The sequence below is a fragment of the Cylas formicarius genome, unplaced genomic scaffold, assembly GCF_029955315.1.
Source record: "Cylas formicarius isolate icCylForm1 unplaced genomic scaffold, icCylForm1.1 PGA_scaffold_4__25_contigs__length_36172078, whole genome shotgun sequence".
NCBI lineage: Eukaryota > Metazoa > Arthropoda > Insecta > Coleoptera > Brentidae > Cylas > Cylas formicarius.
In genome coordinates, this window is record NW_026844334.1 from 28148423 (window position 1) to 28167363 (window position 18941).

An 18941-nucleotide genomic window follows, 5' to 3' on the forward strand; every position below is an offset into this window, starting at 1 on the left:
CTTTTGACGCGTAAAAGTCCCGAAACATATTGGCAGTTTTGGAGATAATTAAGGGTTTCTGTACTTGAGCGTACCTGTTTCGGTTTCCTTTTTTTTTTGGTAGCGTCATATAATGATACAAATTCAATGAATGAATGAATAATTATTGACCCTATCTCTTTTTTGTTGTTGTTATTGGGATTAATTAAGTTCTTAAAGAAGAAAATTCTAACTGGGTGTAAAACAATTTTTATTTTTAAAAACAGCTAGGTTCGAATGAATAGTACCAAATCCGATTTGTAGCTGAATATTCTGTGTATTTTTATATGCTACTAAAATTGTTTCATAGAGGTGTTATAATATATCTTGTTGTGTCTTTTTTAGGCTCTGCAGCTAAATCGGCCTCTTTTAAAAGGAGTAAATTCATTGAATGGCTAAAAGGTTGCAACTCTACTAACAGAAAGGTGCAGTACCAATATATAGTACAGAAATTGACTTCTACAATGAACACCCATGATTTGTCCAATGAGTCTCCTAAGACCTTATCTAAATTATTAGAAAAATATTACGCAAGATGGTCAGCAGCATTTAGAAATAAAACTGCGTTTAGAAATAAAAATTTTGATTGGCTCGAAACCGAATTAGAATTTTCTTCTTCAATTATTCAATTATTTCCTACTACAACACCAAAAGCAAGAAGACCAGCCACTGATTTTTTATCTTCAAGTGAGCGAACAAAAAGGAGAAAAACGGAACAGGTACGCTCAAAGTCTTACTTCTGAAGAATTGGTTTATGCTACCCAAATGCAGTTAAGAGCTGATGGTAAATTGGATGCAGCAGAGGTGTTAAAAGATGTTGCTTTTACCACATCCACTCGTGCAAAAAAATATAAGAAAGCTTGTCAAAAAGATTGCGAGGTACCATTTTCGACAGACGAAGCTATGTCCTTTTTTTAAGCGAAACTGACAAAGTTTAATCCCTCTACGTAAATTATGAATCCATCACTGCTGCAAAAAAAAAGATGCTATCCAGACAATTTCAAAGTGTCAGAAGACATTGTTGAAGTGCCCCTACAAAATTTGTTGGATCATACGATTTTGAGGTTATGTGACTCTCTTAAAGAAGTTTTAAACTCTTTAAAACCTGATGAGTGTAAAAATCTAAATTTAATTTGTGATGAGCCAATATAAACAACAGTTTTCAGATTCCAGTGTTTCAGATGCCAATATTTTTCTTACGTCAATGGTTCCAATTCAATTAGTTAATGGTGATACTAACTTTAAAAAAAAATTGATTATATATTAAAATCCCAGACCTTCCTCGACCAGATATTGCAGACCTATTCGCATTCAGTTTAAACATGAAACTACGGAGCTTTCTGTCATGGAAAAGCAGTATATTGACCAACAAATATCGGTTTTACAAACAACAAAGGTAAAAATGAAGTTACGTGAGGTGCTTGTAAAACACACCTTGTATTTTACCGTGATAGATGGCAAATTATGCAACGCTGTCAATGATAATCCATCCACCCAGAGATGTTATATTTGTAATTTGACCTCTAAAGATTTCAATAACATTGAGAATGTTTTAAAACAAAAGGTTATTCACGGATCTAGATATCAGTTCGGTTTATCATCACTGCATGCCTGGATTCGTTTTTTTGAATGTGTGCTGCACCTTTCTTATAAACTGGAATTTAAGCAATGGCAGACTCGATGCAAGGAAAATAAGGAAAAGCTTATAAAAACTAAAAAACAAATCCAGGATTTATTTTTTAATGAAATGGAGTTAGTCGTAGATCGACCAAAATCTGATTTTGAAAGCACCAACGACGGAAACACGGCTCGACGATTCCGACGACCCTTCCAAATCATCGGAAATTACAGGTGTAGATAAAGGACTGATATCTATATTCTGAATAATACTTGTATCGTCCCGATAAGGGATTTATGAATTATGCAAACTCCTTTTTTAAATTACTCTACATATATTAATTTATTTCGCAGTTTTTTCGCGCTCAAAAAATGACGACTCTTTTTACTTGCTGCCGAAGACAAAGGTCAAAATTTTTAAATCGATCCACACGGACTCTCTCTCTGATCGACCGTCGAACCGAACGCATCACGGACAATTCCAAAGTGTAAAGCAATTAAAAAGTGCCGGTACGTGTCAAACCCGCGGGTGCAGAGAACCAGCAACCCCCTTCAAGGGATCAAGGTAGGCCGCATCCTTTCGGAGTCGTCATTATATCGTCGATCTCGAAACTTTACTATAGGGAAAATCAAAAAATAGTAACCAGCCCGAATACAGTCCACTCATATTTTTGTACATATAATTTTTGGTCGCTTCGACCGCGGATTTTCTAACTAATAAAGTTTGTATTATTAATAATAAGTTTGTAATGGTCGGTACGATACATTTTGCTTGCGCCTGGTTTGCGTTCGTTTACCTCCTACCTCTCGCCCGCTATCGCGATACCCGCCGAGCAGGTAGACAGTTGCATTGGTTTTTATCTCATAATTTATAAAAAAAATATGATTCTATGTATTCAGGTTGGATATAGGTACATATATCTCTCTCACTAAAATATTTTGATAACGTCTCTCTCTCTCTCTCTCTCTCTCTCTCTCTCTAAGTTCTTCCGCATGGTTCGGCGCCAGAAACAGAGCCGATTCCGCAAGTTCGCGAGTGCAATAAACGGGACCCCGTCCGGAACCGACGACACGATAGCCTGCGGTAAGTCTTCACAGTGGGTCGTTGCCTATCGCGTTCGCTTTTTTTACCATTTCCTAACCCAACCGTGAACCGTTCGACCCTATTGGAACCCTTAACAATCATTATATTTTGTACATACAAAGTAAATATGTTAAAATTACAATTTGCTAAATTTTTCACTATTTGATTGCGTAGATTTAGAATAAGTTGACGGTATAACACTTTTCACTTATTTTTTTCAGAGATTAGGTGATGCGCAGATAAAAACATGTTTATCGATAAATATATTTATTTAAATTCTCAATAGTACATAAATAATTTTACGCATACATGAAACATTGATAATCTAGACTAGATAGTTCTACAAAATTGTTTTTAAAATCATCTAATGTAAATTCATAATTTTCAACAATTGTAGATTTCCAATTAGATTTTCCAAGTCGTATCTTCCACAATACATGATCGTATTTTCTCTCGGAAATAAAATTACTGTACCTATTGTTTTATTAAACGAATTTCTAATTTGCGTTCCTACGGGAAAAGCACCGTCAAAATAGAATGCCGGACACTGCTTCAAAGTTATGTTTTCTTTGGATTTTTCGTATAGGTAGAATGTTCCTCGTTCAATCGGAAAAGTGTAATTTTCAACGTAGACTTTTTCCAAAATTGAGTTTGCTTTGATTGGAGTATGCACGACAAAATCGATGAAATTCAAAGCCACAATCTGACTAGAAATTATTTTTGTTTGAAACATGTTTTTTGTTTAAACTTGACAGATTAACAATAAACTACACAATGAATAATATTTGCAACGTTTGATACATTTTATACATTTTTAATAAGAGCATGCGCAAATACAAGATCACCATTACGTAAAACTATTTTAATTTGCAAATAACTATACAAAAAAATTAGTACAAAATTAAATAATTCTGACAGTACTAGAGAGGGGATTGTATTTTATAAAACGATCGTGTATGATAAGACAATAGGCGGTTGTGTTTGCGGGAATATTCTCAGAAGTTTCAAATTCCAGCCGAATATCTACCGAACCAGATTTTAAACTTTCATTTTGTCTACTACAATCTATTACGATGAAAGGCGCCAGCTGTAAAAACGTCTTAAATGTTGAACAGGGTTCGCTTATTTGTTTATAATAGTAAAATTGTTGAAATTGTGCGTACATTTCATATAAAATAGCGATATAATTTTTAGTAAAATTTAAATTAACATTATCATATGGATATGTTTCTGAATTCAAATTCAAACTTTATATTACTTAAATTACAATGGTCAAAGTTGGACATATTTTTAGAAACATTATTTTTTCGAAGAGTTTGAAAAGCAACTAAAACAAATCGAGGTTTTTCAAGTTGATTTGTGGCTTTAACGTTCTACGTGTGTTTAGTCGTTTCCTGTAACAATGGATATTCGTGCAATTCCCAACTAAAAGTCAATTCTAATTCTCGTCCTTTCTCTATATACTTGAGAAGTTGTAGCTTTTCCACATCTGCTACTTGTATGTGTGGTATTCTGCATATCTCTTTATATAATTCTATTTTGGGTTTTTCATTTTCTTTCGTAGATATGACTGCGTTATTGTCGTTGGAGCTTCGAATTAAAACGAATTCTTGTCTCATATTGATTAGAATTTTTTTGAAATCTTCAAAAAATCCCATTAAATTTTTAAGAGGAACGTTTACATTGAACTATCCTCCTTTGTTTGTTATTTCGGGATTTTGCAAGTGATTCCAACCGGCAAGTTCGTATCGATCACATTCATTTTTTGTGAAAGATGCCAATCCTTTAAGAGTAGTTGTAATTCCAGGATTTCTAACCCTGGCTATAACGATCCCTCCAATTTCATAACGAATTTCATCGAAAAGAAACGCTATAAAATTATTGATCGGTTTAAGAGTCGTGCTTACTTTTTTTTCGCTGTCGACAATTCGTCCTTCGAAATACATGTAACTATTGGTCGGTAAAGCGTAAACGTTTTGAGCCTGTATAGGAATCCGTATTTCATTTCATTCATTAATGTCGTATTTGCATATGGAGTGTAGCTATCGTAATTAATAATAGAATTGTCCATAAATGCGTGTTCACCTACATTCAGAATATTAAAACTCATCTTCTTTGTTCTTCTTCTTATGGTTGTAGTAACTTCCAAAACACTTGCAAAAGACGATAGGTCTTCTTATACCCGAACGGATTGTTAATGTTATATTTAGCAGGAATTTACACGCCGTTTTTCTTTTTATTTTTTCCCTTCAATGTTAATCCCAGATAGCGAAGAAATTCGGAATTTGGACTGTTAACGGTTTCAACGATCGACTATGATTAACTCTATATAGATCCGTATTTTCTTTTATATTCGACGACGTCAAAACGCCATTTTGAATGTTGAGGTTATAGAGGAGCACCATTTTTTTATGACACCACTTTCTTTAAATGTATTCTTACCGTTATCGTTTCTCTTTGAAATTAATCAAATTACCATCTTGATCCACTATTTTAAGGATAATTTCGTCAATGTAATTAGAATTTATAGGTAAATATATAACATTTGACACTTTTTCGATTATACGAACTCCGCTCGGCACACTAGGATAAAACATGTGTAGTACGTGTACCGAGTTATTATTATTATTATAAGAATTCTTTATCAAATTACATTCTACACAAACAGAATTTACTTTCGAAATATTTATAGGAAATTCGGATATGTGTAATTGATTGACAGACAGTTTTCTATTTTTGAATCCCAACAATTTTGCAATCGAATCGCCTTTTTCAAAATGTATCGTCTCGTTGGATTTAATTTCGTATTTTAGTGTATTAAGATTGGCCCTCATAAATAAAACGATTTCGTTGTCCTCATTCGTCGACAATTCCTTTTCAATCACATTTGTTTTTTGTTGTTTCTTTTGTTTTTCTTTTTTCAATGTTTCGTTTTTCTCCGTAATCTTCTCCATTATAAACTTTTCAATGTCATTAATTTCATAACTACCTTCAGGTACGGCAATAACTTGACGACTTCCGATATAAAATTTATTGTTGGAATTGTCTACATTGGGAATTGTATTGAAAGTAACGAAGTCGATCAATCCGACCGCATAACTTTTTGAATCGTTCAAAACGATGGTAGCCGAAAGTATCGAGTCTTTACCAGATAATGTAAACGTATACATAACGACCGATCTGTACAAAGGTTATCGGATTAATGAATAACAGTTTGCTAATAATAAATAATTTATTCGGAAAGAAAACGTAAACATAGCTGACCACAATTCACGGTATTAAATTTTTGATAAACATCGTAATTGTATCGTATATTGCACGGTCCATTCAAATTGAAATATGCCAATGCTTCCAGTGGCGGAGGTAGATTTCCATAAGTGTCAAAATAGATGATATTAGGTCCCTGTTTTTTCTAACATGTCCAGTGGGTTCCGGTTCCGTTTCTACTGTCCAAGTTGATTATATCTCGTTAATTTTTTCTTATTTTTCTGGGCAGATTATCTCTCATAAAAACACCCCTAAACCAGGGTATTTTCAACAACTTTTTAGCATACTTTTCCAACTGAATATTCGTTAACGGATAATCGTTAGGTATTTGCTTCTTATACATTTTATTAATTTGTACTGCAATTTTGCCCTTGCTCATGGATACATACATGAACATTAACCCGGCCTGAAGAAAACCAGAGCTGTCTTCTCTGAATTCACGCAGGCAACTCTCAGCAGGTGCGTCCACGTCGCGGGGGTGGGCCCGACACGCGTATGAGTCGGTGGCTAAGTTCTGCTGGGGACCCAGTATAGCGGGGTATACCGCTGTCCCCTTGCCCGGTGATACGGGCGAACACCACACCGGCGGTGAAGGCGGAGAAGAAAGGTGGATAAGGCGTAGGTGGCAACCCAGCCCTCAGGGGGTAGAATGAAGGCAGACTGGAGTTGGGCAGCAGCAACTCCAACACCAGGGTAAAGCGGGGAAGAGATACTTCGGTACGGTTTGCTACTGGATATTAATGTGCGACTGTCAAATAATCGACAGTATCGGATATTAAACTGCGATGCAGAAGGCAAGGAGAAACCACTGCATTATGTTCTCAAGAATAGCCACTATGGATATAAGTACTAGTCAAGAAACGGCCCCGAGTCCCCGGCGTCCCTTAGATGGGACAGGGGTGCGAAGAATCCCCGGATGGAAGTCAAAAACTGTATTAAAGCGTATCGCAACATGGCATATTAGAATCCTGTTTCAGACTGGAAAGCTTGCAACAACAATAGGAGAAATGCAAAGACTACAGATACAGATACTAGGACTATCGGAAGTACGCTAGCCTGGCTCAGACATTTGCTATCAAGATGAAGCAATCCTCTACTATTCTGGTGCAGACAATGGTGATCACAGTAATGGAGTCGGCATAATCCTAAGGAAATAACTAAGACACTCAGTGATAAATTTCATCCCCTATAACAACCGCATGATGCTACTACAAATTAGAGCACATCCCTTAAATATAAATCAGGTACAGATCTACGCGCCTACAAGTGGGAGTAGCGAAGCGGGCATAGAAAAGTTCTACTCAGATCAAGAAGAACTAACAATAAATATTAAGAAAGAAGAAGTGCTGATTATAATGGGCGACTTCAATGCATAGATTGGAAATGGTAAGGTTCAAGACTGTGTTGGTAATTTCGGATTGGGTGCGAGAAATGAACGTGGAGACAGATTGGTCGAGTAGTGTCAGGAGAAAAACCTAACAGTCACAAATACATTCTATAAGCTACACCCTCGAAGATTGCATACTTGGACGGCGCCGGGCGATAATGATCTTAGACGAATAAGAAATCAGATCGACCTTATAATGATTAATAAACGTTTTAGAAATGGAATACAAAGGGTAAAAACATATCCAAGCGCAGACGGCAACACAGACCATAACCTTTTGCTAGCCAATATAAAATTCCGCCTAAAGAAGCAAAGTAAATATAAACCGCCACTCAAGCTAAACGTAGAAAAACTTCGAACCGAACAATATAAACAATTATTTAACAAGAACCTCCATGAAACACTACACGAAGGGAGTAACTGGAACGATATGAAAAATGCAATATTAAAATCGGGGGAAGAAGTCCTCGGAAACATCCCAGTGAAACCAAAAAAAGAATGGATGACCCCCGAAATTCTTATACGTATGGAAGATAGAAGGAAACATAAGAATAAAGACAGAGAAAGATATAACAACATAAATAGACAAATAAAACGCTACATCAAGAGAGCTAAAGAAGATTGGCTGACAAGCGAGTGCCACGAATTTGAAGAACTTCAGACCAAACACGACACATATAATTTACACAGGAAACTAAAAGAACTATCTAGGAAAACTAGGAATAACACAACTTGCATAACAAGGAATGAGCAAGGTCATATAATATTAGACGAGGAGGAAATAAGCACTAATGGGAGAATTACATTAGACAACTATTCCATGACGACCGAGACAAAATAGAAATAACAACAACAAACCAGCGAAACGACTGCCTGAAAATACTTCCTTCCGAACTCAAGTATGCTCTAAAAGACAGTAATAATAAATAAGCCGCAGGCCATGACAGGATGCCAATCGAACTCCTGAAAGCACTCGATGAAGAGAACATAATCAGGCTAACACAAATTTTTAATGATGTGTGCAATTCCGGAAACATCCCAACAGAATGGCTAAAATCAACTTTTGTTCCATTACCTAAAAAGAACAACCCAATGTCAGGCCATGATTACAGACTTATCAGCCTCATGTGCCACCCCTTGAAGGTCTTGCTGAAGATTGTCCAGAACAGAATTTATAAGAAATGCGAAGAACAGCTGGACAACTCGCAATTTGGCTTTAGAGGAGGAATGGGGACAAGAGAAGCGTTGTTTGCAATTTTCAACTTCTCCAGAAGAGCCGAGAATACAACAAATATATATGTGTTTTATAGATTACCAAAAAGCGTTCGATAAGGTGCAACACATGAAATTAATAAATCAACGAAGAACATCCAACTAGACCAAAATAATATAAACATTATTAAAAGCATATATTGGCACCAGACAGCCAGTAATAGTCAACAACTTGGAGACGGATGAGGTACGAATCCAGCGAGGCGTTAGACAGGGATGTGTACTCTCACCGGCACTCTTTAATTTATACTCTCAGGTAATCTTTCAAAAGGCTCTTTCGGACAGAGAAGAAGGAGTTAGGATTGGAGGAGAAATTATCAACAATATACGATTTGCGGACGATACGGTAGTCCTGGCTAAATCTCTCGAAAACCTACAATTGCTGGTGGATAGCGTTTACAACAAAAGTCGTGCAATGGAGCTCACAATTAACATAGAAAAAACTAAATTTATGGTTATCTCAAAGAACCCGGCCAGGCAACATCAGTTATACATAGAAGAACGAGCTGTTGAACAAGTCGAAACATACAAATATTTGGGAGCGTACATCACCTCTGGCCTAGATCAAGATCAAGAAATAAAGGTCAGAATAGAAATAACAAGACAATCATTTCTTGGTTATAGGAAGATACTCTGTAATAAAAACTTGTGTCTCAGTTTGCGATTGAGGTCCGTCGAATGCTATATATGGTCACAATTATTATATGGGGTAGAAACCTGGACACTAAACGCACAGATCATCCAAAAACTGGAAGCCTTCGAGATGTGGCTGTATAGAAGGATGCTAAAAATTCCCTGGACGGATAGAATTTCAAACGAAGAGGTCTTACGAAGAACTGGCCGCGGTAGAAAATTAATAACTTTAATAAAAAGACGCAAAATCGCATATCTGGGGCACATCTTAAGAAATTATAAATACCGTCTACTACAAACTATTATGCAGGGAAGACTAGATGGAAGAAGGGGTATCGAAAGAAAAAAGAAATCCTGGCTAAGAAATGTCAGGGACTGGACAGGGTTGAATGTGGGGGAATTGCTTCATGTTGCGAAGGATAGAGAAGCGTTCGGAGTAGTGGTCGCCAACCTCCAATGAAAGGGAGAAGGCACTGGAAGAAGAAGTACTGCAATTGCGACGGCGGTACTAAGCTTACCATTTATTTATTAACGGTTATACGGCTTAAGAAAAAGTTTCATTCCTTTTTTATACGGTTTTAAGTATATACCTTTACCCATTGCGATCGCTTCCATGGTTTTGTTGTGATGTTGCGTATCTTGCAATTGTTTCGTTGCCGATTTCGCATCGTTTACAGCTTTTGCGATACCCGCAGCTCCACCGGAAAGAGCACCGAGCGCCGAAATTCCAGCAAATATCGGAATGAGCGGTAAAACACCACCCGTTTTTGGTATCGGTACGATACGATTAGGTTTCATTTTATTTTTTAAACTCTAAGCCGCCTTTAATGCGACACGAATTGCATTACCAAAAGTACTAGGTTTTTGTTTAATAACGTGTTTTTTAATTTGTTTAGTAGCATTTGTAAAGCCAATTTTTTTCTCTTGTCGTCGTCATCGTCGTCGTCGTTGTATCGCACATGTTTTACGTTTTTTTGGATTAGTGTTTTTTCTTCTGACCATTGTACCGATTACAACTTCTAATTAGTACTGAAAGTGTTTTCCATGTTTATTGACTATTTATAATTTGAAATTTTTTAGGTGGTGTGTATTCGCGATTGTCGTCGTCGTCGTCGTCGCCGTCATTGTCGAGACTTAATTTTCTTTTTCTATTATCAATATTCGGTATTTCGATAGAATCATCCATTTCTATGTTTTTCTAATTATCTTCTTCGTTTAATATCATGCATCTTTTGGTCCTTTTTATTTCATTTCTATCAAGCGTACCAGCTTTTCTTTTCCGATTATGAACTAATTCGATACGAGGTTTCTTTTTTGAAATTTCATTATCCTCATCATCATTTAGAGTCCTTTTACGTCGAATTCTATCTAACCGATTATGAACTAATTCGATACGAGGTTTTTTTTGAAATTTCATTATCTTCATCATCATTTAGAGTCCTTTTACGTCGAATTCTATCTAATGGATAATCGTCTGCAATATCAAAATCTTTCTTATCTTCATATGTCTGTTGTTTTGATTTGCTGTTTTCTTTTCGCTGCTGTATCTTCTTTTTCTTCTTTTGTCTGCAAATATTCGTTTTCTCTTTCTGATTTATCATCTTGGCTAAAGAATCCTCAATTTCGTATAAACTTTTTTTAGTTTTTTGTATTTTTTTTATACAAGTTTGAATTAATCTCCTGGAACGGTAAAAGTAACCACCACCGCCGCGGTCTGTATTTTGAATGCCCATACCGAGTTTTAATTTTGTTTTCATTGCCGCCGTTACTCCTAAAGCGGCAATTTTCTCCTTCCACCCGGAATTTTTAGCTTTAAATCTAGCTAAAGCCTTGGAAGCTAATACTTTATCTGCCTCGTGACGTTTGTTTAAATCACTTTCCTTTGAATAGGCGATACGGCATTGTTTGCATGCATCGTCCAAACCGTTAATGCCGGAATTGTTTTTAGCGAGACGTTTTTCAACTTTTGTACCGGGTCCGCACCAATTATACCCCGGAATATGCATTTCAAAAGCCAATTTGTTGATTACCGTATTTAATAAACCGTTACCTGATGCGTAACACTTCATGCTGACGATCTTGTGTGTTCGTTTTGTTAGTACAAACTAATATAAAAAGTTTGCAAATCATCTATTTTATATCATTATGAATAGTACGGTGTTTTAGAAAACACATTATGAAACTTATTGAACAAAGTACTACATTAGATATTGAAAATAATACGTTTCACGAAAAATCTTACAAGAGGCATGGTAAATTGTTTCCCGCAACAATAAGATGTATTATCGTGGGTCCTTCGAATTGCGGTAAAACTAACGTGATGATTAATTTACTCGAACACGAGAACGGTGTAAAATTTAAAAACATATACATTTATTCGCGATCTTTGAACCTATCAAAATATATATACCTGGATCAACTACTGAAATCAATAAAAGGTATTCGATATTTTACATTTAACGCCCGTGAAAGCATTATGCATCCGTCGGAGGCCAAACCGAACAGTATTTTCATTTTCGACGATGTAGCGTGCGACAACCAAGATGTCATACGTGAATACTTTAGTATGGGCTGACATAATAAAATTGCTTCGTTTTATTTATGTCAAACGTATGCTAAAATACCTAAACATCTTTTAAGAGATAATGCTAATTGTCTTGTAATTTTCAAACAAGACGATTTAAATTTGAAACACATATACAACGATCATATCGGTACCGATATGACTTTTGAAAGTTTTAAAGAAATGTGTGCTTTATGCTGGAACGAACCGTTTAGTTTCCTAACTATATTTAAAGACTGCGATATTAACCAAGGATTTCGATATAGGAAAACATTTGATTGCTTCATACATTTCTAATCGTCCTATCGCGGCGGCGGAAGCTGTTTCGACCTGTTCAAGAGCTGTTTAGACCTGTTCTGGAGCCGTTTAGGTCCCCAATCAAAAGTTGTTTACACCTGTTCAGAGAGCTGTTCCTATAGAGGGGTTCTACATTCAGAACGTGACTAACTCTCCAAAGGTGTTACAACATCCTCCCGTAAAAGTGGAGAAGCCCGCCACCACCACAGCAGAAGAACAAACTTTACCACTATCAGTAATTCAAAAGAAACTAAAAATATTGCCTAGACGGTTATCATTTAGTTCGACTCCTTTTTGACTTTCAAACTCGTTCGCGTCGTCGTCTAAAATGAAGCAAAAATCTTCTGCTTTGCTGGTACTGGGAGTGGTGGTGGTGGTCGTCGTAGTGGTGGCTGATTTTAATATTCTGTTTTCCAAAATTTTTATTTTTTCTTCTTCCGATGCCGGCTTAAATTTTTTGACAGGTACGGGTTCGTCCTCCTCTATGGCAGCCGCATAAAAGTTGACGTCCGAGAATTCACGCATCCCCTTCAATAATAATTGTAATTCTTCTTCGTCATCGGCCGCCACTCTCAGGTATCGGACGGGGAGATTTTTTAATTTTCCCTGAATCGTTTCATTTTTCGGTGAATATTTTAAAAACAAGTAAACTCTCTTATTCAGAATCTTCACCTCTTTCCTCCCATACCTATGACAATTTGATAGATTTTTAGTAAATTATGAAAAACAAGACAATGAAGGTGACAGACTTACCTGAATATTTTTTTTTTAAATACCGCCAGCATCTTGTTGGAAAGTCTGGCGGGATCCGTTGACTCAAAAATCAATGTTGACGGAGTGTCCATCTTCGTTGTGTACAATCATTCATTGTCGTAGAGTTCGATATATTTATATGCATTTATTTTTTTAAATATTATCTATCCTAAACTTTCCACGTCGTTAGCACGAAAATAACACAGTGTATTCATACTATTAAATGTGATCACGTTATATTTATCAATTGCGCAAAACATAATAGTTTTGACCCTAACCCCGCTATCCGATAGAAGCGGTAAAATTCTACAAAGTGATATTATTGATCACATACGCGTCTATTAGAATAGACAAAAAAAGTCTGCTGCGTATACTATACTACTATACTATATATACTATATATTAAAGAAGTTGGTGAGTTAATTAAAACAAAACATGAATATTACAAGTGGATAAAATTTCTGAAAAGAAACATTTTAATTTTCAAAAAATATTTAAAAAGTGTATTGTCATCGTCGACAACCAGAAGAGCGGTTGCAAAAATCGAATCAAATGTAAGTCTTTTAAAAAATTTCAAAGAACAATTCAAACATCATAAAACAGTTAAAAAAATAATGCAAAATTAATTTGAGTTGATAACGAGCCTTGCTTTAAAAATCGTATTAAAACGGGAGAAATAGTTAATTTAGATATTAAAGATCCTATAATATTTTTTAGCAAGGCGTTTAGATCATTCTCTTGTCAAATAAAAAAAGCCCTTCGGGAGTCCCTAATTAAAGTTAACGTAATATTTCTTGCAGATTTTGTAAAACCGCAAACGGGCGAAACCGCCGTAAAACATTTTTCCACCAAAAATCGCGTCATCGATCATAATACCGATTTGAAAGAATTTTATAGTAATTATATTAAAAATAATATATAAACAAAATTGGAGGATTTTCCAGAGAGGGATTCTTGTTGGGCTCTTCACCGGATTCTACAATTAAAAGTCAACATTAATAATTATACACCGATAAATATCGGTCTTTCAACTTATGTATCGATGCCAAAATTTATTATTAATAAAAAAGCTGTTCTTAATAATCAAAATAACGATGAATATTGTTTTCTTTGGTTTATCGTTGCCGCGCTACATCCTTGTCGTACAAATCAAAATCCGCGTATTAGCTATTCGTATCCTCATTTCAATGAAGTTTTAGAATACGATGGCATTGAATTTCCCATCAAATTAAAAGACATAAAAAAGTTTGAAGAAATGAATAATATTTCCATAAACGTTTTCTCATTAGAAAGGCGGGAAATTGTACCATCATGTTTCAGTGAATTATCTTATTTAAGAACGGTTAATTTATTGATGCTTCCCACCGATATAATCAATGATTACGACGACAACGACGACGACGACGACTACGACGAAACAAAGCGGAGATTCGACTCATAGCAGATTTTATTGCGATCGGTGCTTAAATCATTTTTATTCGCAACAAACTTTAAATAAACACATATTTAGTTGCAGAAAATTAAATAAAACCAAAATTACGCTCCCGACAGAACAAGAGAAACACGTAACCTATTCGCATTATAAAAAGAAAGAAAAAGTACCGTTTGTCATTGACGCGGATATCGAGTGTATTTTACAAAAATACGAAGATTTCGCTGTGACGGGAAACATTAAAAAATATCAAAAACATATTTCTTGTAGTATTTCTTATTATCTGCTGTGCAGTTACGATAATAATCTTTCCAAATTTAACTTGTATATGGGTAAAGATTGTATGAGCTGGTTTTGTCCACAATTACAATAACTGGCCGTACAATAAAATTCTATATTTAACAATGCTGTTTCAATGACACCTTTGACTGAACATGAAAAAGATTCACTCTATACATCAACCACATGTCTCATTCTTCGTGCAATCTTAATTACAAGGACGATCGTATGATACCCGTGGTATTTCATAACTTAGGATACGATCTACATTTTTTCATTAAAAACTTAGCAACTGAAATTCCCGGCTCGGTAATATTACTACCTCGTAACAAAGAAAAATATATATCGTTTACAAAATATATCGAAAACACGAGCGTTAATTTTCAATTTTTGGATTCGTTCAGATTTATGGCTAGTCGCTTGGATAAGTTAAGTTCTTATTTAGATCCTAGCGAAAAAAACATTACTAGAAGCTTTTGCGAAAATCTCGAAGAATTTCAGTTGTTACAGAAAAAGGGAGTCTTTCCGTATGAATATCTAGATGATTGGGAAAAATTGAACGACGTCGAATTGCCCCCGATTGAAAATTTCTATAGTAAACTTAGAAAATCCGGTATTACGATAAAAGATTACGAGCATGCCAAAAATATTTGGGCAACATTCAAAATTCAAAATTTACGCGAATATATGGAATTGTATTTGAAAACAGACGTACTATTGACAGAAGTTTTCGAAAATTTCAGAAATGTACGTCAAAAAACGTATGGCTTGGAATGTTTGAAATATTACACGGCACCGGGTCTGGCATACGATGCATGTCTTCTTATTTCAAATGTTCAACTAGAATTAATTTCGGACATCGATCCATTAATGATGATCGAAAAAGGAATACGCGGTGGAATTTCACAATGCAGAACTGATACGGAAAGGCTAACAATAAATACATGGAAAACGATTATAATCAAGACATTCCTTCATCATATTTAATGTATTTCGATGTAAATAACCTATATGGAACGGCAATGAGACTACCACTACCGACGGGTGGGTTCCAATGGATCGATAATAACGCATTTTATTCATCATAAACACGTCGGACGATTCTGACGTTGGGTATCTTCTTGAAGTAGATATAGAATATCCTACAATACTTCACGATGTCCACAAAGATCTACCTCTATGTCCGGAACGTTTGATTCCACCAACGGGCCAAACAAAACAGCCGAAATTATTTACAACATTGTTTGATAAAAAAAGCTACGTAATACATTATAAAAATCTCAAACAGGCTCTTCAGTTAGGTTTACGCGTTACAAAAATTCATAAAATATTACAATTTAACCAATCTCCGTGGTTGAAAACCTACATTGACCTAAACACACACTTGAGGCAGCAAAGCAAAAACGAATTCGATTTTTTTTTTAAATTAATGAATAATGCCGTTTTCGGCAAGACTATGGAAAACTTTCGGAAGTATAAAGACGTTAAACTGGTAACAAGCTGGTCGGGACGTGCAAAGAGTTATATTTCAAAACCAAATTTTCATAGCCTAACAATTTTCGACAATGACATGGTTATCATTGAAATGAAGAGATTGAATATTAAATTTAATAAACCCATTTACGCTGCTTTTAGTATTTTAGAAATTTCAAAAACATTTTTATACGATTTTCATTATCATTATATTATACCAAAATTCGGCAAGGATGTAAAACTCTTGTATTCAGATACAGATTCGTTGATATATAATTATTACGTTGACGATATTTATAAATGTATTCGAGAAGATATTAATAAATTTCACTTCTGATTATCCTCCCGATAACATTTATAATATTCCTTTGGCTAATAAAAAAGTTTTAGGATTGATGAAAGACGAAAACAACGGTAGAATTATGCACGAATTTATCGGATTAAAATCTAAAATGTACGCGATCAAATTATATTATTCAAATGTAGAACGAGAAAAATTTTCTAACAAAAAAGAAGTCGAAACTATTAAAAAAGCCAAAGGTATTACCGGTTCGTCATTAAAAACAATCACTTTTCAAGACTATTATAATTGTCTGTTTGATAAAATTCAAATGTATACCAACGAACATCTGTTTCGTAGTAAAAACCATGAAGTTTCTACGGTAAACCAAAGGAAAATTGTTTTAACACCGTTCGATGACAAGAGAGTGGTTAATTATATATTTGCTGATACATTGCCTTGGGGATATAAAAAAAATCAATTTATGTTAAAAAAATATTCATTTGCTTTATCATTTTTGTTTTAATTAATACAATTTCATAAGCAGCAAAAACTCAACAATTTTTAAATAAGACAATATTAAAAAGGTAAGAACCTATTTGTTTTCTGTAGTCATAATTTAATACAATTTTTTTCTCGCAGCATTCTAACGCCGAGTCACGGAAGATGTATATAAAAGGAACAAGTTCTTGGAGGAACATTTCAATCAAAGACACGAAGACGACGACACGCACTATATGATGTCCACCCTAGTTCAATACGTACCAGTTTTGTGGAAAAACTGTGGAAGACACGACGTAATGAAACAAAGTGGTATCAAAAATCAGATAGCATCCTACATCTGTGAAGTGTGCAGAAAAACCAGCCCATGGAAGAGAATTGAAAAAATTGCAAAGAAGTCCCAAAAAAAGAACACGATTTTTTAAAATTGTATCCAAGAGATTATTTTTACGATTTAGAGGATTTTTGAACTTGTATCAACAAACATATTGTTTAATAACGGAAATAAAAATTTTTAGAGATTATTTTGTTTTTCTATTCAAACTTATCAATATTAATATTTACGTAATCTTTCTGACTCGTCATACATTTATCTAAATATTATTTATTTCTATTCAAATTTATCAATAATTAATATTTACGTAACCTTTGTGACACGTAATCCATGCAATTTGTTTATCTTACAATTTATACAAGAATAGACAAGTCAGCGGACGCGAGTTTTTTTAATCAGTGACACCACTTTTTCCCCTAGGGGAGGTGCCAAAAAGGCACTAGCGGCGGGCACTATGACGTCATAAAATGTTTTTAATCAGTGACACCACTTTTTCCCCTAGGGCCTAGCCAAAAAGGTACTATGACGTCACACCTCGACACAGGTGTAATTAGCGGTTGACACACCTTAATTAGCGACACCACCCCTAGGTACCCCAGAGGACCCCCTACACCTGTCACTAATTACGGGTGTACACCTTAATGGTGACACTTTCCACTTCTTCGGCGTGACCTTCACTTCTTTTACAGGACCCCTTACGAAGAACTAGCTTTGGTACACTGCTGATGGAACATGCCATCGGTGACCTTGAATCATCACAGTCCCGCGTTAGAATAACTACTAATCCATTTATCACAATAAATAAGAACTAAAAGTTCAGATTTTCACGAACTTATATATTTTGATAAAGGCACGGTGTTGTGGAAACAATTGCCATGTCAAAATATATAATTTCGTGAAAATCTGAACTTTTAGTTCTTATTTATTTTTTATTACTTGATACGTTAAGTACAAGACTTGCCTTGCTTTTTTCATATATAAAAGGGATCGGTCGATGGCGACACAAAATATGGAAAGTTTAAGCGTAGTCATCGCATCCAACACCGCATATGTAGCGAATCGCGAATCATTCTGGAAAAAATTTGAAAACATATATTTATAGAAATAACTATTTTTAGTGATTGGTTTTTCAAAAAGGTGGGAATTTAGTTAAATAACAGATATAGACTAGGTAAAGCACTTTTATAAATGTTAGAACTAAAAAATCGATGTTTCCCTGTCACAGCGAAAGATGAATTATTATTAAAAATTATAGTTGAATTAATTGTGGTAACCATTTGTGAAATGTATGGAAATAATCCGCTAGGTTCGCATACCCTTTTACAAAATGAAGTATTTGAGTAAATTCGTAAATTATTTTTTATGTGGCTTACAAAATACACATACAGAGATGATCAGATACTGTTCGTTAACGTAGCGCAAAAAAATGACATACATAGTTAGTACGTAATATTAGTCTGAATTGAAGAGAGAAAAAGAGTGATGCGCCTAAGTGTGGTTCAGTGAGGCTGTTGGGTTGTAGAAATTTTTCTTTAAACGGTGTTCAAATAGCGTCTCCTAGGGTGTTAGCAGAGATGGGTATTACAGTATTTAGCATGAGCGTCCAGATTTCATTTTGTTGAGATTGCCACAGAAACACACTTTCATGTAGTAGTACTAGCAGCTTTAAAGTATACCACTTTTTAGTTAAGATGTCTTTCGTGTTTGCTTTCTGGGTTGATCGGAGATTAGAGATGGTAGATACAGATAAG

At 35.0% G+C, this 18941-nt stretch overlaps 1 long non-coding RNA gene across 1 annotated transcript; it reads left to right on the forward strand.

Moving 5' to 3' along the window:
- Positions 1–1940: 1940 nt before the first annotated feature.
- On the forward strand, positions 1941–17934 carry LOC132701223 (uncharacterized). Its single transcript, XR_009618734.1, has 3 exons — positions 1941–2200; positions 2620–2719; positions 16998–17934. It is a non-coding gene; the product is annotated as an uncharacterized LOC132701223 (long non-coding RNA).
- Positions 17935–18941: the final 1007 nt, after the last annotated feature.